Raw genomic sequence first — 27,340 nt, 5'->3', positions numbered from 1 at the left:
CCATGGATATCTCTGCATTGGCCTAGGTACAGAGAAAACGTTTAAAAGAATTTATAACAGCCCTATTTTCTAGCCTGGGTGGGAAGTGGAGGAGTGCTTGATAGCAGGAACTCTGGACGTCTGAACAGGGGAGTCTGGGTGAAGCTCACTACAGAAGCGGTGCCTGAAGCGGGTATTGGTGCTGTGTGGCTCAACCCTGACCCAAGTGGGTGGAATCCAGGTGTTAAAGGCTGGTAGAGGGAGGGGATCCCTTCAACCTCTGTGTGTGTGAGAGGTGAAGGAAAGAGGTTGAGCTTGTAACAGTGAACTGCAATATTAAAAGAACTTTATCTCCGGAAGAACTGTATTCTGGGGAAATCAGTGAGCTCTGGGTCTGTGGGTGAGGAGGTTTACTTTAATTACTAAAAATACTGAAAAGCAAGTTAAACACAGGAGACTGGGGGAAAGGAGGGTTTAGTTACTTGCAGGGTGCTGCCCTAGGCAGCGCCTAGAGAGAGTCAGTGTCACCTGGCTCTGGATCTAGGGGAACTGTACGGAGCTATAAGGGTGAAACTGTAATATGAAAACCTGTTTTAAAGGAACTCAAAGAATTGCAGCACCTGTAAATTGTGTGTGTTGGGAAATGGACCGTATTCTTGAGCTATGAAAGAAAATCTCACCAAGCTAGGAGTATTGAAGTTGAATTGTGGAGTGTTACAGGACAGAGTGGAGGCGACCTTGACCTGGGAGAGAGGTTGGTGACAGCACCTAAATGTTGGCTTGTAACTGCCAACTTACACTAGTATTCTCTTAACAGAGTTAGCACACAAATTTACCGCATACTAGCTTAGCACTCAGATTTTTGGCATCTAAAGCTCAGCACCCTTTATAGAATTACCCCTCCCCTTTTGCTTTCCCCCAATTTTATAAACGTGTCTGGCCAACACAAAGTTGCATGCACAAGTTATGAAATAGCGCCAGTTATGCGAGTAACTTAATTGCTAAATAAGTTGCTAATTGGCATTAATAAGCAATAATTGCTTGTAATTGGTGTTAATTTGCAGTTACGCACATAACTGCTCTTACTGTAGTTGATATCTACATATTGAGTGTGCAACTACAAAAGAGGTGGACCTGGGATGGACATGAGTGGGTCAGGGGTGTGTCTTGCACATACAGACACAGGTTACAGAATAATTTCAATGACATACCTGACAGTAGTTAGGCACATCAACCATCAAAAACCAAGAAAAAGTACTAATGTGATACTCACACAATAAAAAAATTAACAATAAATAGGAGGAGCTCCTTCAGACAATTGAACACCCACGTGTTAGTCTATAGTTAGGCAGAAGCACTTACAGCAGCCTTTGAGCTAGCAAAAGTGCTCACTCATAAAGTTAGGTGCATAACTGTGGAATTACCCTAGTATTCTATAATGGTGATTACATGCACAGTTGCACTTAGAACATAAGAACATAACATAAGAGTAGCCATACTGGGTCAGACCAATGGTCCATCTAACCCAGTATCCTGTTTTCCAAACAGTGGCCAAGCCAGGTCACAAGTACCTGGCAGAAACCCAATTTGTGGCAACATTCTATACTACAAATCCCAGGGCAAGCAGTTGCTTCCCATGTCTGTCTCAATAGCAGACTATGGACTTTTCCTCCAGGAATTTGTTCAAACCTTTTTTAAACCCAGATACACTAACCCCTGTTACCACATCCTCCGGCAAAGGTACCACATCCATTTAGCACACATCACCCCGGTGTCTAACATTAGGGGACCTGTAGAGAATTACTTTGAATATGTTTCTCTGTTTGGAACAGAGATTCAAAAATCTGCACATCTCATTTTCAGCGCTGGCAGAAACCTGTGGTTGTAATTTTTTCAGCATCCATGCTGGTGCAAAGAAACTTGCTAGAGAATCTGAATGGCCATTAACTCTGCCAGTCACGCTCAAGAAATAGGAAAGAAAAGAACAAACTAACTGACTAAAATCTGGCAAAACCCCACAGGAGACTTCTGAAATGAGAAGGTCTCGGTGACATCAGATCAGTTTGGAGGCTGGCCTGTCTTCATTTCATTTGAGGATAGGCAGGAGATTCACAGCTATGCTGGAACTTGTATTTGGAAAAGTCTGCTTTCTTGGCAGGAAACATCTAGAGGGCTTCGAAAAGTGTTAACAACTGCAGCGCTCCACACTAGCTTTTTCTGCCTTTGGGCAAATGCTATACATGATCCAGCATGAAATAAATTGTACTTTTCAAGTCTCATCCAACTATTCTGCACAGCCCCAGATAAATGACACTTGTTTTTAAAGCGTGTTCCAACATGTGGCTGATAAAAAAGGCTTCATTTTGTGGCTCCAGCAAAGTGACTGGCCCTCGGGGGCTAATATTTACTTGACAGGGTGACTTGAATTTAGAAAGAGCACTTGCCCCTGCGCAGTATAGCAGATAGTGTGGTAATTATTGCAGCACAGCTCAATGCCTTTGATCATGGGGTTGTTAACATCTTTTGACCATGAGCTCAGGTGCGGCAAATAAATGTAATTCAAGTCGTATTTAAAACATGCAACTCTGTAGCCCCGTGTACCTCAGCTTCATAGTTCCGACCCTCCTCTCTCTCCACATACAAACCCCAAGTTAAATGTTACATCATCATTTTCTTTACTATTTAAAAAACCTCTGGGTCAATATACAGCCTGCAGCTGTCAGCATTTTGTAAAATGCCAGCCACAGGCTCCTTATACCTGGTTAATCATTGTTGGAGAAAGAGGGTGTGGAAGAACAGCAATAAGATGGATTGACACAATCACAACAGCAATGAACGCTCTATTAAAAAGCTTCCACACACAAATAGAAGACAGAACATTCTGGAGAAAGCCAATCTATGTGGTTGTTAGGAGTTGACTTTGGCAATTCATCAAAATTCCTTGTTAGGCCGTAACCAGATACAAGTACTGAACATCTGGGTATAGAGTGGCCATCAGCTCTTATCCAGGTACCATCATCATTCAGACTGGTACCTGAACAACTGCCCACCCAAAGTTAGTGCTGTCTCTTCGCTGATCTAACTTTATCCTGGCTAGTGAACTGAACATCACTGGCTAACTGGGTAACTCCAGGCTCCACATTAGCTCCATCCCCTGACTGCCTCAAAATTACACAGATAGTGCCAAGGCAGTCTGACTGGATATTCAGCCACTGAAAATTCAAGCATGGACTCGGTCAGTAGGAGTTACCTGATAGTAGCCATTCGTACCCAGATAAGTCTCACAGAATATGGTCCCCCATCTTTTTCCCTAATATACTCTTCCTGCAGGAAGCATGATAGCTTTAATCAAGTACATAACGCAAAAAAACAAAAAAAAACCCTTTCACCTATACTTTCTCATTTAAATATACCTGAAAAGACTTATCTGATCCAACTCCATAGCAATTACTTAGGGAAAAGGATCATTTAACAAAATTTGATTTAAAAGTATTTCTTGGAATAAAAAGCTCAAGATCAATATTTAGCAGGACAGGCAGCAAATGAAGTTATACAGGTATTTTATCATATAACTTTATGCAGAGTTTCAGTCAGGTAATGCATTAAATTGTGAACATTGAAAACACCATCCATTTAAGCAGAAGTATTCAATATCAGTCCTCGAAGGCCACAACCCAGATGGCTTTTCAGGATTTCCCCAATAAATGAGATCTATTTGCATACAACGGAGGCAGAGCATGCAAATAGTTCTCATGCATATTCATTGAGAAATCCTGAAAACCCAACTAGGTTGCAGCTCTCAAGGACCAACATTGAATACCCCTGATTTAAAGTTATTCCTTCCATTTCCACAGTCAGATTAGAATGCATAAGTTAGACAGAAACCCCTAATTCTATAAAGTCACCAAAAATTGCATGCACAATTTACTTGAATAATGAGCCAATTAGTGTCAATAATTGGCTTTTTAACAAACAATTATTTGCATTAATTCGATTTAATTGGCATTTATGTGCATAAATTTAGGCAGGAAATCTGTACCTAAATTTTATGCATAAGTAGAAAAAAGGGGGGCCCAGAATTGGGAGGGTCAAGGTGGAACGGGGCCGTTCCTGGCATTTACGCACAGTTGTAGAATGCAGGGGATACACACCCAATTTAGGTGCATACATTTGCGCTTTTTTAGGTACCATATATAGAATCTAGAACAAAGGGGACAATTCTATAAACCAGGTACTAATATTTATGTGCACAAATACTTAGAATACTAGGTTTTAGGTTCATATGTGCACACTTGCACATATTGATTGATTGATTGGGATTTATTAACCACCTTTATGAACAGATTCACCCATGGCGGAATATATGCCAAAATGCTGCCTAAGCACAATTCTGAAATATCCACTTAACTTACATAGCATGTAATTGTAGGGGGGGGGGGGTGTACACAGGGAGGGCAGCATGGACAGAGCTCCTACTTACATGAATAACTTAAAGAACACTGTAAGTTATAATGGGTATCTGCAATACTTAGATGAGCATAATTGAACAGGGACAACCATCTCTAAGGGTGCCCATCTCTAAGGCAGCGCTGCGAAGGGGCGGGGAAACCCGTATTATCGAAACAAGATGGAAGTCTATCTTTCGTTTTGATAATACAGTCGGGGACACCCAAATCTCAACATTTAGGTTGACCTTAGAGATGGTCGACCTAAATGTTGAGCTCGTCGACCTTAGAGATGGTCGTCCCCGGTTTTCGGCCATAATGGAAACCGAGGACGCCCATCTCAAAAACGACCAAATCCAAGGCATTTGGTTGTGAGAGGAGCCAACATTCATAGTGCACTGGTCCCCCTCACATGCCAGGACACCAACCAAGCACCCTAGGGGGCACTGTAGTGGACTTCACAAATTGCTCCCAAGTCCATAGCTCTCTTCCCTTGTGTGCTGAGCCCCCCCCAAAACCCACTCCCCACAACTGTACACCACTACCATAGCCCTTATGGGTGAAGGGGGCACCTACAAGTGGGTACAGTGGGTTTGGGGGGGTTTGGAGGGCTCAACATTTACCACCACAAGTGTAAGAGGTCGGGGGTGGGAGGGGGTTGGTGACCACTGGGGGAGTAAGGGGAGGTCATCCCTGATTCCCTCCATGGTCATCTGGTCAGTTCAGGCACCTTTTCAAGGCTTGGTCATGAAACAAAATGTACCAAGTAAAGTCAGCCAAATGCTCGTAGAGACACCCTTCTTTTTTCCATTATCGGCCGAGGACGCCCATCTCTTAATCACGACCCTGTCCCGCCTTTGGTATGGTGCCGACATGCCCCCTTGAACTTTGGTCGTCCCCGTGACAGAAAGCAGTTCAGGACGCCCAAAATCAGCTTTTGATTATGCCGATTTGGGCTACCCTGAGAGAAGGACGCCCATCTCCCGACTTGTGTTGGAAGATGAGCGCCTTTCTCTTTCGAAAATTCACCTGATAGGCACTCACACCAGTTCTATGACCACACCTAAATGCAATGCACATATTAGTGTAACCAGGGTCCACTCCCATCGTGCTGGGGCACTGACTAGCTCTCAGGGTCAGGCACCCCTGACCCAGGTCACACAACAATTCAGTCAGCTTTGTCTTTCGTACTCGAGCTTGGGAGCAGGCCGGGGCTGGACTTACTCCAGTAGGGCATAGCGTATTAAGCCAGGTATTACTGTCTTTCAGCAGTCAAGGAACCACCACCACCAACTCCCCCCCCCCCCCCCCCCCCCCCCCCCCGTGCATTGCTCTTACCTCCTAGGGGTGCTGGGAGAAGCCGTGCGGCTGTCGGCTATGTTGGCTCCCTGCCCCAGAACAGGAAATAACATCAGAGGGAGCAGGAAACCAGCAGAGCCAACAGCCACGTGGCTGCTCCCTGCACCCCCCCTACAGGGTGCACCCGGGGCAGATCGCCCCACTGCCCCTCCCTCGGTACACCAGTGCCAGTTCCCTCCCCCCCTAGTGACTCCAGGGAGGGACTCCCATCATATTAGTAATCCTCCTTATAATGGGGGATTATATTAGTATTCTATAAAAGCAAGTAGGCACCTGCCACGCACCTTCTCCTTGCCTGCCTACATATCCAGCAGTGGAACCTGCTCCTCAATAACACAGATGAACACTGATTTTTTGTTCTCTCTGAGAATTCCTAATTAGAAGGAAAGTAAGCACCTACATTTACAATTTATGAACACCTAGGAATAGAAGCCCTCTCTGTAAAAGTTCTAAACAGGTTTCTGCACTCTTATTACAGCTGAAACAGCAGGAACTGAACCGCCCCTCTTTCACCCCGCTTTTTACAAGCAGGCAGGGATAAGGGTTCTGCCACATCTCAGTCTATGGCTTGCCCGAAGATTTGGCTGTGCCACTATACCTTCAGCACTCGTCTAGCTATGAACCTGCTAGATGCCTACAATGTGTACTTGGGTGATTAGTGCTTTCTTTGGGTTTGTAGATAGATAAATTATATGTCTCAGGGCTCAGCTGAGGTCAGGAGTAAGCAAGGCTGACTACATGCTGAAGCAAAATAGACTAAAAATAAACCCTGGTCACAAACAGAGGAGCATTGTTTTGTATAATTGCTGCATCTGATGTATGAGTAGGAATCAGAAGCAGTTTTTTTTATCAAAGGTCTGCAAAGGAAAATTACTGTGTTAGCATATACTCACCTGACCCACAGCCATAACAAGGCCTTTTATAGAATTCAAAACTGACATTACTCCTTCCCCTGCCTCCCCCTTATTCTAAGTCCTGCTCCTCTCTCCCTTCACTCTCAATCCCAGTCATCTTTTCATCTCTTCTTCCCCCCCCCCCCCCTTAATTTACTTATCTGCATTTGATTAGATGCCTTTCATAGCTATGTCCAAGTGCTGCGAACCTGCCATACGGTGGGAAAATGTAGGATTTTTATTTATTTAGTGCATTTGTATCCCACATTTTCCCACCTATTTGCGGGTTCAGTGTGGCTTACAATACATTGTAATGATGGAAATACAATTTGTTACAACTCGATTATGGGTTACATTGTGAGGAGTTGAGTTAAGACAAAGTCTGAGTATCGTTAAGGGGAATAGAACAATGGAAAAAGAACGTTGGAACAGTGAAAGAACAACGGATACTAATAGGGCAACAAGACAATAGCAGGAGAGCATTCGGGTATAACGTTTTTATCTGTAGATTAGGTTTAAATGTGATAAAATTACGGGGGATGAGAGTACAGAAAAGAATATATTGATGCATTGCTAACAGTGTGTGTGGACTTCATGTGTTTTGATCCTTTCGATAGATTTTTTCAAAAAGATGAGTTTTTAATAGTTTGCAGAAGTCGGTTAGTTCGTAGATCGCTTTCAGGTTGCGTGGTAGTTTATTCCAGAATTGCGTGCTCATATAAGAAAAGGTTGATGCGTGCAGCACTTTGTATTTTATGCCTTTGCAATTAGGGAAGTGGAGGTTGAGGAAAGTTCGGGATGATCTTTTAGCGTTCCTGGGTGGTAGGTCTATTAAGTCAGACATATAGGCTGGGGCTTCACCATGAATGATTTTGTGGACTAGTGTGCATACTTTAAAAGTGATGCGTTCCTTGAGTGGGAGCCAGTGTAGCTTCTCTCATAAGGGTTTCGCACTTTCGTATTTTGGTTTCCGGAAGATGAGTCTGGCTGCTGTGTTTTGGGCTGTGTGAAGTTTTCTCAGTGTTTGCTCTTTACAACCTGCGTATAGTGAGTTGCAGTAATCCAGATGGCTGAGTACGAGTGATTACACTAGGGTGCGAAAGACGGATCTTGGGAAGAATGGTCTTATTCTTTTCAGTTTCCACATGCAGTAGAACATCTTTTTGGTTGTGTTGTTTGCATGAGTTTCAAGTGTAAGGTGGGATACAAATGCAATAAATAAATAAATAAAATAATTAACTTGTTAAGCAAAAATGTAAAACCAGTAGTTGTAGAAAAGATAAGTAGATGTGGAAACAGAAAATGAAAGCATGCACTGCTGTGTGCTGCCCTTATCCGGACACCCCGCCAAAGCTCTGCTCCTTAGAACATAAGAATAGCCATACTGAGTCAGACCAATGGTCCATCTGGTCCAGTATCCTGCTTCCAACAGTGGCCAATCCAGGTCACAAGTATGTGGTAGCAACATTCCATGCTACCAATCCTAGAGCAAGCAGTGGCTTCCCCCATGGCTATCTCAATAGCAGACCACCAATTTCTCCTCCAGGAACCTGTCCAAACCTTCTTCAAACCAGGACATGCCAACCGCTGTCACCACATCGTCCGGCTCAGAAACTACATTTTCAACCTTGGTTATGTATCATGCGCACGTGTCTCAAATCTTTTAATTCAGTATAGACACTATGGACAAACATCTGTTACAGCCTAGTCAATACAGAACTTATTAATACAGGACTTTTGTGCCAATAGCAGAAAAAAACCCATTACAAATCAGATTCTATGGTTCCTAATGATTGTGCATTCTGATTCTATTCAAAATGAAGGTTCTTGCTCCTTGCTTTGAATAAGCCCCTCAGGTCACAACAATATTTCTTTTGGTATCCAAGACATCCTTGCACAGAGAAGACAGAGTATTATCAATTACACACATCTTTCTTTGTTTCTAAGAAACTGCAAGTCAGAGTCTAGTCAGAGTTCCAGGTAGCAGATGTTTACATAGGTTCAGGCCCATCTGCTCTTTTAGTGCTGAACCACCTCAATAAACAGGTGGAAACAGAATTTGAGGGGGGGGGGGGGGGGGGAAACCTCCAGTACTCATCAAATATTGTCAGATATTACCACATCAAAAACATAGCCATGTATGGAAATAGATTTTAGTGAGGGTTTTTCAAGACCTTCCATTAACATGCAAAAAGTGTGGATACCGTTATCTCAGTTCAAAGAGATGAGTTTAATAATCTCCTGGACTGTACTTCTGAGTCTTTAGATCAGCCTTTAAATTCCATGTTTCAGTTATGAATTTGAGCTAAAATATATTCATGGTAAACTCGATATCATTGTTTGATATGAAAGAAACTGAGGGGTCCTTTTACTAAGCCGTGGTAAAAAGTGGCCTGCTGTACTGTAGGCGCGTGTATTAGGTGCACGCGGGCTAGTTTTTACTGATTCTACAAAAAATGGCCTTTTTTTTTAATGGGACGGGAATAGGGCCTGCGGTAAAAATTAAACCAGCACACGCCCAAAACCGGCCTGAGCCCTTAACGCCACCCATTGGGTGCACACTATATCTGAAATTACTGCCAGAAGGGTGCACTGGCCTAGCGGTAGTCTCATTTTGGCTCACGCTGCATGCTTGTACAGCAGGGGCGTAGCCAGACTACAGATTTTGGGTGGGCCTACGCAAGAAGTGGATAGACACCAAGTGTTCTCCCCCCCAAAAAAAAAAAATCTCACAAGGTGGGAAAACGCTCCTTTCCACCTTTTCAGTCTGCAGCAGGCATGTGCAGAAAACACAGCATGAGCAGGTGCCAGTATCATGGAGAGTACTGCTTTGTTACCATCAAGGGGAAGTCTTCAGCTGGCTGAGCTTGGGATCCCCACCAGCTACCACCAAATGTGTACTACTGTTGGGTAGGCCTGAGCCCAAAGTTGGTGGGCCCTGGCCCACCCAGGCCCACCCATGGCTATGCCACTGATGTACAGCCTATCGCAGCTTAGTTTAAGGCCCCTGAATGTTACATGGCTACTTATTCATATTGACTGCCCACTAACACAAGTATAAATCTGAGCTTGATATGAGTGGTTATGTTATTGGTTATGTAACATGCTTAAAATCAAAGGTGAGGAGCCCAGTCCTTGGTCCTGATGTGACTTAGCTCTGTGTTCATAGACTGAGAATAAATTAAGGAAGAATGAATTTGGCTTTATACACTGACTTCAGTCTCTGGCAGACAGGCGAGCCTTCTTTGGCACATCACAAACTACAGAATTCATTCACATAAATTCCTTTTAGCCACTGGAGCCTGAATAGTGGAAAAAGTCCAACTAGCATCTATTGCAGACAGAAATAAGAGAGAAGTTCATTAAAATATATATAACCAGGCAGGGAAAATGTGTAACAAGCTGCTTAGATCAGGTGACAGGAGTACACTTGAGTTATACCTATTGTAAAAGGAAGAGTATGCACACACTTTCAATTTATTAAAATAACTCTACAGAAAAAACCCACACACATTTATGCTTGCTCTTAGGCATGAATACATTTGCTAATGTTTATGTGAACATGTAGGTATTTTATAAAATACTAGTGGAACCATGCCCGTTTCCTTAACAATGAAACAGGCCCTAGGAAGGCTGTCATGTAAGCTTTTTTTTTCTCTCTCCCCTACCCTCTCCTCCATGTCCAGCGATTCTCCTCTTCCCTGCCCTCCCATCCATGTCCTGCAATTCTCTCCTCTACTGTCCTCCCATCCCATCCATGTCCATCAATTCTCCTCTGCCCTGCCCTCCCCTTCCCTTCCTCCTCTTGATGTCCCGCGATTCTCTCCTCCCCTCGATTTGTATCTGAACGTTCTCTGGCTGGCTGGCGCTGGCTTCCGTTCCATTCGTAACATCTCCTGACATCAGCCAGCCTCCAGCGTTCCATTCCCTCTCACTGTTCCACCCTCTGACGTCATTACGTCTTGACGCGAGGGCGGGACAGTGAGGGGAATGGAACACTGGAGGCTGGCTGACGTCAGGAGATATTACGAACCCAGGCAGCCAGATATGGAACGTTGGAGGTGCAAATTATTATATAGGATATGCATAAGGGCAAACCCCTCCTAAATCTCACCGTCAGGAGGTATTTAGGCCTGACTTTAGGAAGCCTAAATGGGTGCGCCTAAACTTTAGTTACACCAGGTCAGACAAACTATTGCATATGAAAAACTCAAGGAGCAGCAGTGCAATTTGAATCTTGGCTTCCCTGGTTCTCAGCTTGCTACACTAATCATTAGATGCAGCTAGTGCAAATAGTACATATTCTCTGTTTTAGCTGTACCTAATGTTTGGCAACTCAACAGTAACCTAAAGGCTAGCAGAGCTGAAGCTTGGTAGACATTTGGCAACTTGCCAAATACATTGATGGAGGTGTTAAAAAATGATTTGCCTAGGGTATCAAATATGCTAGGTATGCCACTGCCCTCAACATGACCAACCTCTGAAAAATATCCCTGGTGTCTAGCAGCAGCCACCCACCCCCACGCGACATGGCTAGTCACCCCCATAAAAACATGCCTGGTGTCTAGTAGCACCTCTTTCTAAACCCATCAACTTTACTGACCCAAAATATTAAAGGCCTTTATATTGCAGATTGACCCCGACGGGTACTGGGCCTGGGGGAACCTTGGTGGGGGTTCCGGGGGGGAGGGGGGTAGGGCAGTGGTGTGCTGGGAAAGTTTTAACAACAGGTTCTCTCTCCAGATGTAGTCAGCCCTGCAATTTGCTGGTAGGGATGCTGAGCCCCATCAGCCAAATAAATGGACTACTGCACTCCCAGCTGCTTGTTTCTGGCTTTGAGCAGCATGCTAGGAATTCTCACACATACTTACATGAGAAGTCCTGGCATGCTGCTCAGAGCCAGAAACAAGCAGCGGAAAGCAGTGGCAGTCCATCTATTTGGCTGGCGAGGCTCAGTATCCCTGCTAGCAAAGGTAAAGGAGTTCAAAGATGTCAAGGGTGGCCCATGTTAGAGCTGTTTCAGCCAATTCCAGGGACCTTCTTTCAGCATGTCCCGCCCCCGAGGGCTGAAGGAAGGCCCCCAGGATTGGTTGAATCAGCCTGTTCCTGCTGACTTGTGACAGCACTGCTTAAATAAAATTAATCACCGCAGAAGACAAGGAAGTGCAGGTGGGGGGAGGACAGAGAGAGAGAGAGAGATCAGAGAGGTACTGCATGGGCGGCAGCGGCAGCAGAAGACACCCGAACCACAAGAAAGGAGGACGCTGCTGCTGCTGCTGCCAAGAGGGGTCCCAAGTCATCTGAGCCCAAATTTTGGGAGCCAGTTGTTGAAGCAGCTTATTTTAACATCCGGCACCCAAAATTCATAAAAAATTAACAAACAGCTCTTGTGAGCCAGTCTAAGCCATCTCCAGCACACCACTGGGGTAGGGTGAGTATCCACTAGACAAAAAGGGCCTTTTGTTTTTTAGGTCACTCAAGTTGGGGTGGATGGAAGGGGGAAGGGGAGGAATGCCATTAGACACCAGGGAAGTTTTGTTAGTAGTCAGGGTGGGTGGATGCCTCTAGACACCAGGGATATTTTTGAGGAGGTCAGGATGGGAGAGGGGCCGGTCATATCAAGGGGATGGTTACTGCAAAAGACATAATGGCTGATATTCAGATCGTGGGAGTTCACTAGGCTGCCTCTTGTGGTCAGCACTGAGCCCAGATATACAATGTTGGGCCATTTTTGGTGACCGGCAATGAATGTCTGGTTTATTTTTGGTCGGTTTCATCTAAACCACCAAGTCAATATTCAGCACTGGCCAAATAAATCAGCCAAACATAGGCCTGATATTTTGGTGGCCCAATATGGCCACCAAATTTGGCCAGCAATGCAATGAATATTCACGGATAGCCGGCTATATCATGTGATATAGACGTTTATCTGCTAAGAGCACGTTAACCATGTACGTGCCTACAATATCCCTATAAGCACCTACATATGTGCGCTAAAAACACTAATGCACCTTAGTAAACAGAACCCTTAGCTTGATGTTGAGGTTAATTGGGGAAAACACCGTGACGTATCTAAAGAATGATTTCCAAAAATATAATAATACGCTTTGTCATCAGGGAGTTTTTAGTAACACAACATGCATTGAACAAGACGACACACTTTGGATGGGTTGACTCTGGAGTTTAATAGGAGCAGATAATGCCCAAAGTCATTTTCTTTAAAATGGAAGCCCTAACACATATTCTTATTTCAAAAGTAAAATTACTGGGGTTTTTTTTTAAAAAACCCTACTTTCTAGCTCTTTAAACCAGTGGTGTAGCTACATGGGGCCATGGGGGCCTGGGCCCCTGTAGATTTGGCCCTGGACCCCCCCTGCCGACGACCCTCTCGACCCCCCTCCCGCCGCCAACTCGTCAGACTCACAGAAACAGAACGAAGCCTTGCACCAGAAGAAGAGGACCTTGGCTGGCGGGGGTTGGGGTCCCCCGCCAGCAAAGGTAGGCAACGGCGGCGGAGGGGGAGGGTTGACGGCGGGAAGGGGGTCGAGAGGGTCATCGGTGGGGGAGGGGTCAAAGTTGGTGGTGGTGGCGGCGGTGGCGGTGCTGGGGGGGGGCTAAAATGTGCCCCCTCACCTCGGGCTGTGGACCCCCCTCCTGCCGAAGTCTGGCTACTCCCCTGCTTTAAACGGTATCATATAGTAACTCTTAGTTAGAACATGGAAAAGTAGAAAAATGCAGAGACCATCTTTTCTTACTGAATACAGATACTGTACCAGGGTACACAGTTGTCAACTGTGTTTTGTTGCACAGCAGAAATGCTGAGTAGCTGTTTGTTTCACAATGTTTCCTGGCATGGGGTAACTTGTGAGCAAAGGCAGATAAGACAATGAGCATTCCTATTTATCCATTTCTTAACAAAGGCACAATTCTGCAACCACTTCCTCTTTGTTGCATTCTGAATTAGACTCAAGGATGTTTCAGAGCCTGAATATATAAATAGTATCAAAGCAGTCTATCTCTTTTTCTAGTATATACAGTCATATAAATACAGTAATAGAATTTAAAACTGAGAAAAGAGATGACTTGATTAAAAACTGAAGCCTTTGCAACAAAATTAAGGACCTAGTCCAGGTCAGCCTAGCCTAGTGATTTAGTGGCAAGTGCTATATGTTTCCTTGCAGAAGGCACAAGTTGGTTCCTGAGCCAGATTTGTGATTCAGAGGTTGGACAGGGCAGAAGCTAATGCATTTACAGCCCTAGGAGGTACAGGGAAGGAATCCCTGTTATCACACAACACCACCTATGGCAAGACTCTGGGGTCAATGCTCAAAAACTAGCACCAGTGGTAAAAGGGGTTAATGCCGGATTTGCATGCATGCATGTTATACAGATGTTCGAGCACCAGTGCTAACGTGTGCACCAAAGATGGCCGCAAATTGCATTCTAATGTATTTAAATGGATCCTAATGAGATCAGTAACTATTCCTTCCTAATGCTCAGATGGCAGAGCTGCAATGCCCAGAAGCAAATGATGGTCTATAACGCTAAAACCAGCAGTTCAGGGGCAGCTTTGAGGGGTTTGAGGAGAGGATTTCTTCTCAGTTTGTCACATTAAACTGCTGGTTTTGTCTTTGTTTAGAAGTGGAAGGAATTACGTGTGAGTCCAAGCAAAACCAACAGTGCTTGCTTTTCTGCGCTTAAATTTAAGCGCAAACAATTTTTGAAAAGCTCATATGTAAAGGCACTGATGAGTGCTTGCACTTCTGGTTTTGTCTAGACATCTGCATAAGAATGGCTCTTACCACAAAATGTTTCTACACATGCGCCAGTCACATTCCTTCCCTTGCCTTCGGTTCAACAACGTGAATTATCCGCGCATAAAATTTGAATGTCATTTGCTTTGAGTATTTAAATTGTGAACTGATCTAAAAACAAACTGAACTGAAAATGCTTCCATGCACATCCCTAATTAGAAATTTTCTCTCCCTGGGCTATGAAAACAATCTTTACAGGGCTACCAGTGCCAGCTTCACTGTCTGTGCTGTTGTTGCACTATGGGGTTTGCGTTGTGGGCTTTAGCGCCCGGTCTTTGAGCATCAGCCCCTCAGAGTACTTATTAGCCAGTTCCTGGGGACGCCATTGTAAGTGGGCCCTAGCTGACTGGAATAAATTGTGATGGGAAGAAAGTACAGGAAAACTCCTGGGTAGTTTGGAGTTAAGACTTAAGGCTCAGCAAAGGCTGCTTCTCAATCCAAAAAACAAGGCCTCATATATAGGATACCATTAGAACTGAATGGTAACAAGCAGTAGACAAAGCTTTTTATTTTTGATAGATATTCCAGTCTGGCTGGCACTAGTAGCTCTGTAAAGATTGTTTTCATAGCACAGGGAAGGAAAATTTCCGATTAGAGATGTGCATGGAAACAATTTCAGCTCAGTTTGTTTTTAGATCAGTTCTCGGTTTCATTTGGTCATTTTCGCATATCCTGACTCATTTTTTTTCATTTAGAGCCATCAAAGTCAATGATGAAAGCAAGGTGGCACTATTATAAGAATAACAAAACAAAAAGCTGAGGGAACCCCTTTTGAAAAAAAACAATAAGAAACAAAAGACAAAAAAAAGGGGGCGACCATTGAAGTTCAAACTCTGGGATATTTATTAGAAAATAAATACTATATAAAGGATGCCCTAGGAAAGGGATCTATCCTCTGCTCAGTGTATGGCAGCGGCTAAGAAAGCAAATAGAATGTTAGGTATTATTAGGAAAGGAATGGAAAACAAAAGTGAGGATGTTATAATGCCTTTGTATTGCTCTATGGTGCGACTGCACCTCGAATGCTGTGTTCAATTCTGGTCTCAAAAAAGATACAGTGCCTGCGTCAGGGGTCGTTTTGTTGCTCATCAAAAAGAAAATGGCTAATTCTATCCAAAGAAACGGATGGTCCAGCCACTGTCAAAACACTAAGGGGTATGTTTACTAAGGTGCACTATAGGCATGTTAGCATTTTTAACTTGTGTTAGTGGTTGACCTGCGTTAAACGCTAATGTGCCTATAGGAATGTATTGGCGTGTTAGTGTTTAATGTGCCTTAACTTTAAAGGTGCATTAAAAATGCTAACGCACCTTAGTAAGCATACCCCTAATAAAACAATTTAGTGTTTAATTCTGGATACATCCGAAGTCCGGTCTGTGCAAACCATGGTACACGGCACACTTCACAAAATGCACTAAAATAGATTATAATATACCATAATTACATGCATGCTTGATAAAGTTTGTCATGGTCATTTACACCAGATCTATGGCTTGTGTATGTGGCCATGCCTGCCGCTTATGCTCCTGCTTTGTCTCTATAAAATAGGCTTTACATAGGCACCTTAGATGGCATTTTAACTAGCCCCCCCCCCCCCTTTTAAAATTACCCTCATAAAGTACATTTATACATTTACTCCTTTGGAGCAGGTGTAAATAAATCTGTATGTGCAAATTTGCATACTAATAGCGCTGGTTCTAGGTGGGTATTTTATAGAGGCACATAGGGGACACTTCTATAACAATGCATCTTCATGTAAAGGAAAGTAGGTGTGTAAGCGCTTGTGTGTAACTTGTAGTATTTTATAAATTATTGGCTAGATTCTATATATGGCACCTAAGAAAATCAGTGCCAAAAAATATCCATGTAAGAGGTATTCTATAAGCTATGCCTAAAGTTCAGTGTGGTTGTTAGAATAACCACTTAAGCAGAGAGGTCACACGTAAATTTAGGCACCGCCATTTGCATCAATGAAAATGTATTCTGTAATTATGCTCTGTTCCACTCCAAAACACCCATGACCCTCCCATTCCCATGTCCCCTTTTCTGGATCATGAGTAAATTTTAGACGCGGATCCTGCGCCTAACTTTACATGTGTTAGTTCCAATTAAATCTAATTAGTGCCAATAATTGCTTTTTAAAAAGCCAATTATTGGCACTAATTGGCTCATTCTGTTAAACTGCACACGCAAATTGGTAACATGTCTAAATTTGTATGCATAATTTTTGACAACCTTTATATAATCAGGGGTAATATGTGTAAACATGTGCCCTCTCCCATGCTCCACCCAGAGTCCAAGCAGACAACACACAGGGAAGGTGACACAAAAGAAGACGCAAAAAAATCCAATGGACTCAAAAAGTTCACATCAGAAGTTTTATTCAAAATATCCAATGGACTTCACAAGAATCGTGTTTCGGCCACAAAGGCCTGCCTCGGAAGTTCTTAAACAGTAAGAGATATACATGTAAGTCAACATAGTAAATATCCTATATAATAAAAACCAACCTCAACGTTCTGAAGCTGACTCCGTGGCTTCAGTGAAGGGTTTGAAGCTTCTGAAGCTCAGGCTCCATCTCTGTAAGCTCCGTCCTCGAGTACCTCCGGGTTCGTCACAAGCAGAAGTGACCAACCACATGAGGTTTCTCGGCTTCAGAATGTTGGAGGTGCATTCTATTAAATAGGATTGGTCAGTTCCTTGAAGCACAGCCAGAGCTCAGTGCAGGGGCGTAGTCACGGGTGGGCCAGGCCCACCCACTTTGGGCTCAGGCCCACCCAGCAACGATGCAGAGAGATGTAAAAAAAATTGATCCTCCACCAGCACACTGCAGGCCTTCTTTCCCCTCCCTCCACTTCGGGCAGCGCCGCAGTCTAACGCTACAGCTGAGCAGAGCTGCACGGCACCGGGTCCGTCTCCGTCCTGCTGCTACTTCTGCCCTCCAGCTCCATTGTCATCTTTGTTCGTTCTTCTGCTGCTTATCTGCAGCGGTTCCGGATTTGCGATTCTGCGCGCTACCAAGGCTGTCTGTATGCTGCCTGCGACTGCTTCCTCTGAGCTGGCCCCGCCTCTTCAGAAGGTGAGGCCAGCGCAGAGGAAGGAGTCGCAGCAGGCAGCATACAGATAGCCTTGGCAGCGCGCAGATCCGGAACCGCTGCAGATAAGCAGCAGAAGAACGAACAAAGATGACAACGGAGCCGGAGGGCAGAAGAAGTGGCAGGATGGAGACGGACCCGGTGCCGTGCAGCTCTGCTCAGCTGTAGCGTTAAATTGCGGCGCTGCCCGAAGGGGAGGGAGGGGAAAGAAGGCCTGCAGCCAGCGTGCCAGACTGTGGCTGGGGAAAGGGAGGGAAAAAACCTGTGTGTGTGTGTGTGTGTGTGTGGGTGGGGGGTCGGGGAGAGACAGGAGCACTGTTGGGATGAGGGAGTGACTGTGAGACAGAGTAGAAGCAGGTGGGGGGAGGGATGGAGAGATGCTGCAAGGGGAAAGAGAGGGAAAATTGTTGGATATGGGTGGGATGGGGAGAGGGAGAGAAAGGGCATGGGAGAAGAAAACTGTTGGACATGGAAGTGGAAGGGAGAGGAGAAAGAGGGAAGATGGATCCAGGGAGAGAAGATAGAAAATGGATGGTAGGGAAGAGAAAGGGAAAAATGCTAGACAATGGGGGAGGGGAGAGAGATGGGACAGGAAGATGCTGGTGGTGGGAGGTAAAAGAGATAGGGAAATATCAGGCTACCAGGGTGAGAGGGTAGAAAGAGGGAACAGATGCTGGGCTGGAAGGGTGGAGGGAGGGAGACACAGGGAATGGTAGAAAGTATGGGGGAGAGGCCCAGGGAGTGGAGATGGCAAGAAAAAAATGAGAGAATAGTGATCACAGGGGGTAGAAATATGGTAATGGTGTATAGATCGAAGATGGAAGGGAATGGAAAGCTGCGGAGAGAGATGGGGAATGGGAGAGCTAGTGGGTGAAAGGAGATGGAAATGTGATAGATATCCGAAAAGTAAAAAGAAGGAAAAGATTTAGAAAGAGGATGAAATTTTGAGTGAACAGAGGCAGAAAAGAAAAAAAAAAAAGAAAGGAAAGAGCTAAAATGGAAGGATCAATATTTCAGAGGTAGGTGTAGTGAGGAAATGAAACGACAGGAGAAAAAAAGACAAATGGACAACTGCTTGAAGAATTAGCAGAAGGCAGACAGAAATTGGAACCAACATGATGGAAAAATAAAATGTCTAGACAACAAAGGTAGGAAAATCATTTTACTTTGAATATTTTAAATGGAATATGTTAACTTTGGGAAATGTGCATAGCGGATGTCTTTTTGTTGTGTGGAAATGCGCTTTTGTTTTGTTTGGGGTTTTTTTTCTCCAGTGTTGCAGTACATGCTGAGGTTCCCAGTTCAATTTTGTCTATATGTTTTTATTTCTAATTTGTGATGGTCTGTCAGTGTGACTTTAACGGCAGATGAGGAGATTGGAGAGGAGAGGGAATTGGGGGAGAGGCTTTATTTTCTGCCCTGGTCACCAGCATGGCTAACGGCAGCCCTGACCCTTGCTGTAGCTAGTGGGGATTCCCAAGCCCTACTAGCTGGGGTCTCTTTTGAAGCTGGCCAGAGATGCCTTCTACTGAGCTTGGCAGATGGGGGCAGCATCCTGGAGCCACTGACAACTAAGCATTAGTGGCTCGAGGAGTTGCTGCTGCCTATTGGGCTTGGTGGAGAGGAGTTCTGGCCATCTTTACTGGAGGCCTTCAGCTGACAGAGATTGGGGATCCTCATCTGCTAAAGTATTTATATTTTGAATTGGGAAGTGCTGGGAAAGAGAGAACATTTTGTGCCCACCCACTTTGTGCTCAGGCCCACCTAAAATTGGCTGTCTGGCTACGCCACTGGCTCAGCGTCCTGCACAGTAATGCTCGGACACCAGAGAGAGAGAGGGGGGGAGCCTGACTCCAGAGAGAGGGAGGGAGGGGGGCCTGACACCAGAGAGGGGGGGAGGTATCTCTGTCACACACACACTCTCTCTCACAGTCAATGTCTATCTCTCTCACTCTATGTCTCACACTGTATCACATTCACTCTCTATGTGTCACACAGTCACTCACACACTCTCTGGGTCTCATACACTCAGTCTCTCAGAGAGTCTGTGTCTCATACACTCTCTCTCGCACACATTGTATCTGTGTGAAACACACTCTCTCTCTCACACACTGTGACTCACACTCTCATTCTCACACACACACTCTCTCTCACAGACACACTTGCACCCAGACTCACTCTCTCTCTCACACACACACATACACTCTCTCAAACATACACACTCCGAGGAAAACCTTGCTAGCGCCCGTTTCATTTGTGTCAGAAACGGGCCTTTTTTACTAGTCAAACATATAAACGGCGAGTGACCATACTCACTCACAAATGCGCAGTAGAGACTTCCTTCTCTGTCCCGCCCCTGCGTCAATACGTGATGACGGGGGGCGGGACAGAGAGGGGAAACTGCGTAAAGGGGAGAGAACCGCCGAGGTCGCCACCGCTCCCCCCCCGAGGTTGCCGCTACTGGTGCCCCCCCCCCCGGAGTCGCCGCTGCCGCCACCCCTCCATCCGGCCCGTCTCTTCACTATTCAACTTACATTTCGTTGGCCTTCCTTCCCTGCCTGAGTCCCGCCCTTGCCGACGTTACGTCACATGAGGGCGGGACACAGGCAGAGAACGAAGGCCGACAGGAGCTCAGCTGATCTGCCTGCTGCGCAGATGTAAGTTGAATAGCAAAGAGACGGGCCGGGTGGAGGGGTGGCGGTGGCGACGGTGACTCGGGGGGGGGGGTACTGGCAGCGGCGAACTCGAGGGGGGAGGGGGCAGTGGCGACCCACTAACCCATTTTAACGGGTTCAACGGCTAGTAAAACCATAAAAAGCACAATGAATGAGAACCAAATATAAAAAATTAAAAAAATAATAAAATGACACAGTTATCGAATACATATACAATACTATAATCATAAAAAGATTATAGCATCACTAGGATACATTAAGAAAAAAAGCTTACAATGATCAATAACTAGCATAGCATCACTAATAAAGACATGTGTGGTCATGTTAGTCAAACCACTAGTCTACAGAGTATAAACCACCAAAATTTACTATGCAGTACTTATTAACACAAGAAGTCAACACAGTGACTGTAAAACTGTTCGAACACTACACTCTGTGGGAGCACTAATGTTAAAAACTGGCTGTTTAAGTGACTGAGATAAGATAACTACAGAATTGTGAAATAATATAAAAAAATGAATATAGAACATCTATAAAACAAAAAGAAAAATATATAAGTAAAAAGATAGATAGATAGATAGATAGATAGATAGATAGATAGATAGATGTGGGAAACAAACACTTTGTATAAAACCGGTACCTTTTGTGTCAATATATTCAGCTCTTATGCACAATAAAGCTCGCTCAGATCAATACACCTAGACGAAGGAAAAGAAGAATCCCAAACTGGGATATTGGACAGGATAGAAAATAAGCGTAAACCTGATGGAACAAATAGGTAAGTAAACAGACCAATAGTTGAAACAGCTATACTGTTGGAACGCTGACGACAAGTAAACGTATATGAAAATACAGAGCGAGAGAGCAGGGAAACCGTTATGACGTTATTGGAGTGAAAGAGAGCCGCCAAGGTGTAATATGAACTGCAAACAGACATAGTGGAGGGGCATAATCGAACGCGAACGCCCATCTCCATGGACGTCTATCTCCGAGAACGGGTACATGAAGGGGCGGGACAGACCGTATTTTCGAAAATAATGGGCGTCCATCTTTTTTTCCAATAATAAGGTTTGTGCCGGGCAAATGCATTGAATTTGTGCGGATCTGAGCTGGGCGGTTTCGTTTTTCAGCGATAATGGAAACCGAAGGCGCCCAGCTCAAAAACGAACAAATCCAAGGCATTGGGCCATGGGAGGGGCCAGGATTCATAGTGCACTGGTCCCCCTCACATGCCAGGACACCAACTGAGCACCCTAGGGGGCACTTGTAACAATAAAAAAAATTAAAATGCCTCCCAAGTCCATAGCTCCCTTCCCTTGGGTGCTGAGCCCCCCCCAAATCCCCCTCAAAACCCACTGCCCACAGCCTACACCATTACCATAGCCCTTATGGCTGAAGGGGGGCACCTAGAAGTGGGTACAGTGGGTTTTGGGGGCGGTCTGGAGCGCTCCCATTTACCACCACAAGTGTAACAGGTAGGGGGGATGGGCCTGGGTCCACCTGGCTGACGTCCACTGCACCCACTAAGAACTGCTCCAGGGACCTGCATACTGCTGTGATGGAGCTGGGTATGGCATACAGTCTGGCAAAAAAAGTTTTTTAAGTTCTTTTTTTTTTGGTGGGAGGGGGTTAGTGACCACTGGGGGAGTCAGGGAAGGTCATTCCCTATTCCCTCTGGTGGTCATCTGGTCATTTAGGGCATTTTTGGGGGGCTTGTTCGTGAAAAAAAAGGGTCCAAAAAAGTGACCCAAATTCGCGCTAAAATCGCCTTTCTTTTTTCGATTATCGGCCGAGGGCGCCCATCTCTCGTCACCCGATAAACATGCCCCAGTCCCGCCTTCACCATGCCTCCGATACGCCCCCATCAACTTTGTCCATTTCCGCGACAGATTGCAGTTGAAGACGCCCAAAATCGGCTTTCGATTATACCAATTTGGACGCCCACGGGAGAAAGACGCCCATCTCCCGATTTGGGTTGAAATAAGGGCGTCTTTTTCTTTCAAAAATAAGGCGGATAGGCTACTAATGTGCACAATCATTATGGAGCTGGGCATAAGCCCACTTCCGAACTAGGGGGGAGAGAGAAATGAAGGCAGCATTTAGGCTGCTAGTCTCAAAAAACTAAATAAAGAAGCCAAACAACCAAACGAACAGGAGAGAAACGCTAAAAAATGCAGGGGGAAACTGATTGAGAAACATGACCAAGATACAAGGAATGTAGGGCATAAAAAAGAATAAAAATATACTTCTTACCTAATAGCAGATAACAAACCGCTAGAGATCTCAATCACAAACACAAAAGCAGAAAGGGAACCTGAGTGGTGTAAAGACAGCCAGGGCCAGTCTTAGCAACTGCGGGATCCTGTGCACACAAGGTCAGTGGGGCCCCCCACCCCCACCCAGCCCCGCCCCTTGTTGACAAGATGTGTTTTAAAAATTTTTTATTTCAAATAAAGACAAATCAAGCAAAACTTGTACAGAAAAACTAATTCAAATAAGCACAATGCTATCATAGGAAACCTTTGGGTTTATAAAGGAAAACCATGTGCATGTAAGGACTGGATAAATGAATTAAAGCAAATGCCCTTAATGTGTAATATTTGGTAGCAATAATGTAACAGTGATTGAATATTCACATAGCAAGCAGTCTGAGCCAACAGATTTATTTTCCACTTAACATAATTAACATAAATAACTATACCACCACGTGAACAAACTACTAGACACAACACCGGTCACCACAACCAACACTGACATCCCATCTGCAGACAACCTTGCTAAATACTCCAATGAAAAAATCGTAAACCTACGCAAAACTCTACCTCAGAACAACATGGACATAGAAAACTTTATTAATGGTCTAGACCCAACCCCTGGTGAATTCCCTGCTGACCGAATATGGTCAAATTTCGTTCTCCTCAGCACCGACATAGTTACTCGGGCGATTAAAAAATACTCCAACAGCCACTGTCAACCGGACACCTGTCCTGGCTACCTAATACAGCGAAAGTCTTGTGAGGCCACCACTGGAAGTCTCGGCAGCCAATTTTGAAGAGCGATGCGGCAGCAAGAGGCTCAGGAGCAGTGGGCAGGAAAGACTGGAGATCTTTCCTGCCCTGAAGAATCCACTAAACCACCAGGATGGATTCAGGTATGTGACGGGAGGGCACCCTGCGGCTCGGGAGAGGAGATGCAAAGTTTTAGATCACCACGCATTCCCCACATTCCCGTGCAGCTCTCTAAATAGGAGGGAAATAGCAGGGAGCGGGAGGGAGATGCCAAGGCTACCGCGGGGCCCCTGAGGGCGCGAGGCCTTGTGCAACTGCTCCTGTTGCCCCTGCCTAAGACCGGCCCTGAAGACGGCAAGTTATAATGTCATACTAATGTATGCATATGACGTCAAAATGATGTCAGAGAGAACTAGTAGATACAATATTAATGTACATACAGCTGGAAAAAGGGTCTTTCTGGCGTTATTGATTAAGGAATACTATGCTGTATACTGTGTGCTATGCCTGTAATGAAACAAAGGACTCTGCAACTAGGAATGTAAACAAAGAGGTGAACCGAAGAAGTAAAGAAAAGAGTAATAAAAAGAGGTAAAAACCAAAAATGAGCCCCAAAACTTTCAAAAATAAATGTTGCCACTCCAAACTTATACACACATATTTAGCAGTTCATCACTAGTCCTGCTTCTTTGAGACTCCAGCTCATATTGGACCGAGTGCCTCCTGGTTTACTGCATTTTTATAATTCAATCTTCACCCAGGTCATTATTAACGTTAATTTCTAGATGTAACCCCTTACCCTCAGAGTCAGGAGTTCCCACTCAATACCCAGGGCCTCACGTTCCCTGCCCTTCCTGGTTAATCTAGCCACTGCAAAACCAGTCCTTGGTCAAAGACCACAGACTGCAACTCCCTATAGAAGCTGATATACATACACTCTGTATCCAGCCAGTAGCCTCTGGTAGAAGCGAACGGCACTGGAAGGAGTGCATTTTATGGCACTGTTCTGTGAGGGGTAGTATATGTGCCAAGATAGCCCAGTCTTTGGCCATTTTCAAGTCCAGACTTAAAGCCCACCTCTTTACCACTGCTTTTGACTCCTAACCACCACTCACTTGCCCTGTCCTTTTATCCTCACCTTTTTATTCCCTTACCCTTATTGTTCTGTCTGTTTACCTGTCTTATCTAGATTGTAAGCTCTTTGAGCGGGGACTGTCTTTTTGTGTATGGTGTACAGCGCTGCGTATGCCTTGTAGCACTATAGAAATGATAAGTAGTAGTAGTAGATACTAACATAAATCAGTAAGACAGAGAATGGTTAGCAGAATACAGATACTTTATGCTGGCTCAATAAAGCTTCTAATCAACTTCAAACCACATGCCCATGGAGTGACAGTAATGTGATCCATGGAGTGATCCTACTACCCTGTTGATATAAAACAGAATATATGACACAGATACCCTTAGTGCCCCTGCCAAGAGGTTAGGGGACGGCCACATTGAAATTTACATATTATTGTGTTGCAAAAAGCTCCCAGGAGTCACCCTACAAAATGATATGGAAATAGTGTCTTATTTGGAATTATATTAGGTGCTGGAAGTTTCTTGATAAGATGATATACAACACATGGCCTCAGAAAAGCAGGCAACAACAATGGAAGCTAGAAAAAGCGCCAAGGATGCAACTTTCTGCTTTACTGTAGCTCCTTTTAACGAAAGGCCAAAGCTTCATATACCGAGGGATAAACCAGGCTTGTTCTGTGCTAATCAAAGGACCTTTTTTTTTTTGCTGAATTCTCAACATTCTCCTGCCTACTCCTGTAGACACCCACCAGGAAATGAACATAGTGTCACAGTCAGCCTGTAAGAACCCATTGGGATTATAGGCATTGCATGTAACTCAGCAAATGGTCCCTAGCAATTCACAGGCATTTCACTTTAAACACAGATATCAGATTAAAAAGACACAGGGGTCCTTTTACTAAGGTGCGCTGAAAAATGGGCTGCGCTAGAGTAAGCGTGTGTTTTGGATGCACGCAGATCCATTTTTCAGCGTGCCTGCAAAAAAAGGCCTTTTTTTGCTGAAAATGGACGTGCGGCAAAATCAAAATGGTTGCACATCCATTTTGGGTCTGAGACTTTACCACCACTCATTCACTTAGTGGTAAGGTCTCACGTTAACCGGGAAGTAATCATCAACGCGCGTACAATGCCGGTTACCGCCCGGTTTTCACCGTGCGCCAGAAAATAAAATATATTTTCTGAAACGTGTAGTGTAAAAAATGAAATTACCGCCTGGGCCACACGGTAGCCAGGCAGTAACTCCAAATTGACGTGCATTGGGTGCACGTGGAGGGGCATAATCGAATGGGGCGCCCAAGTTTTCATGAGGTCGTCCTCACAGGACAGCCCTGTAAAGGGCCGGGGCAACCCATATTATCGAAACTAGATGGGCGTAAATCTTTCATTTCGATAATACGGCGGGGAACGCCCAAATCATAAAATTTAGGTCGACCTTAGAGATGGTTGTCCTTAGGTCGTTTTTGAGATGGTCGTCCCCGGTTTTCGGTGATAATGGAAACCGAGGACGTCCATCTCAAAAACGACCAAATCCAAGCCATTTGGTTGTGGGAGGAGCCAGCATTCGTAGTGCACTGGTCCCCCTGACATGCCAGGACACCAACCGGGCACCCTAGGGGGCACTGCAGTAGACTTCAAAAAAAGGTCCCAGGTGCATAGCTCCCTTACCTTGGGTGCTGAGTCCCCCAAAACCCACTCCCCACAACTGTACACTACTACCATAGCCCTTAGGGATGAAGGGGGGCACCTACATGTGGGTACAGTGGGTTTCTGGTGGGTTTTGGAGGTCTCACATTTACCACCACAAGTGTAAGAGGTAGGGGGGGTGGACCTGGGTCCGCCTGCCTGAAGTACACTGCACCCACTACAACTGCTCCATGTACCTGCATACTGCTGCGATGGACCTGAGTATGGCATTTGAATCTGGCATAGAGGCTGGCAAAAAAGTATTTTTAAAGATTTTTTTTAGGGTGGGAGGGGGTTAGTGACCACTGGAGGAGTAAGGGGAGGTCATCCCCAATTCCCTCCGGTGGTCATCTGCTCAGTTCAGGCACCTTTTTGATGCTTGGTCGTGAAAAGAAATGGACCAAGTAAAGTTAGCCAAGTGTTAGTCAGGAATGCCCTTCTTTTTTCCATTATCGTCCAAGGACGCCCATCTCCTAAGCACGCCCCAGTCCCGCCTTCGCTACACTGCTGACACACCCCCATGAACTTTGGTCATCCCCCGAGACGGAAAGCAGTTGAGGGCGCCCAAAATCAGCTTTCGATTATGCCGATTTGGGCCACCTTGTGAGAAGGACGCCCATCTCCTGATTTGTGTCAGAAGATGAGCACCCTTCTCTTTCGAAAATTCACCTGATAGGCACTTACGCAGCTCAGTAAAAGGATCCTTCAGTCTTTATAGAGCTATAGAAATGATAAGTAGTAGTAGTAGAATTAGTGGGAGTAAATGACTTCCAAGGCCATAGGTTTAACTGGAGCAAATATCCACATCTCTTAATTATGGAAGCTGGATTTTGTTGGATGTGCTGTGTTATTCTGTATAGACATTTTCAGTACAATTCAGTTCCAGGCCTCCCAAAAATGAGCTTCAAATGGATGCCCTTTGATCTTCAAACACACTAAATCAGATGCATTTGAAACTCACATGGAATGCATTTCAAAGTCATTTGTGGGACTCTTAGACAAGAAGGTTACTACAACTGGGTTTACGCCTGTCTATAATCTGCCACATATGAATTAGTTAAACATTTTCTGTAGAGTCAAAAATGTTGTGAACTTTTATTTCATGGCAAATACTCCATGGGAAACAAGTTTTCCAGCTGACTTAAACTGAAAAAAATCACCACATGTAATATATCTTGAAGGATGATAATGCTATACAAATCTTTTGTTAGAATCAAGTCTGAGAGCATACAAGTAGAGCAGTTCTCAAATGCTAGTCGGTCTCTCCAATTATTCTTCTGAGCAGAAAACATACTTTTGACTCTCT

This window comes from Microcaecilia unicolor, chromosome 9, assembly GCF_901765095.1.
Source record: "Microcaecilia unicolor chromosome 9, aMicUni1.1, whole genome shotgun sequence".
In the NCBI taxonomy this organism is placed as follows: Eukaryota; Metazoa; Chordata; class Amphibia; order Gymnophiona; family Siphonopidae; genus Microcaecilia; species Microcaecilia unicolor.
The sequence above is the reverse complement of the archived record's forward strand: the minus strand, read 5'-3'. Positions refer to the sequence as shown.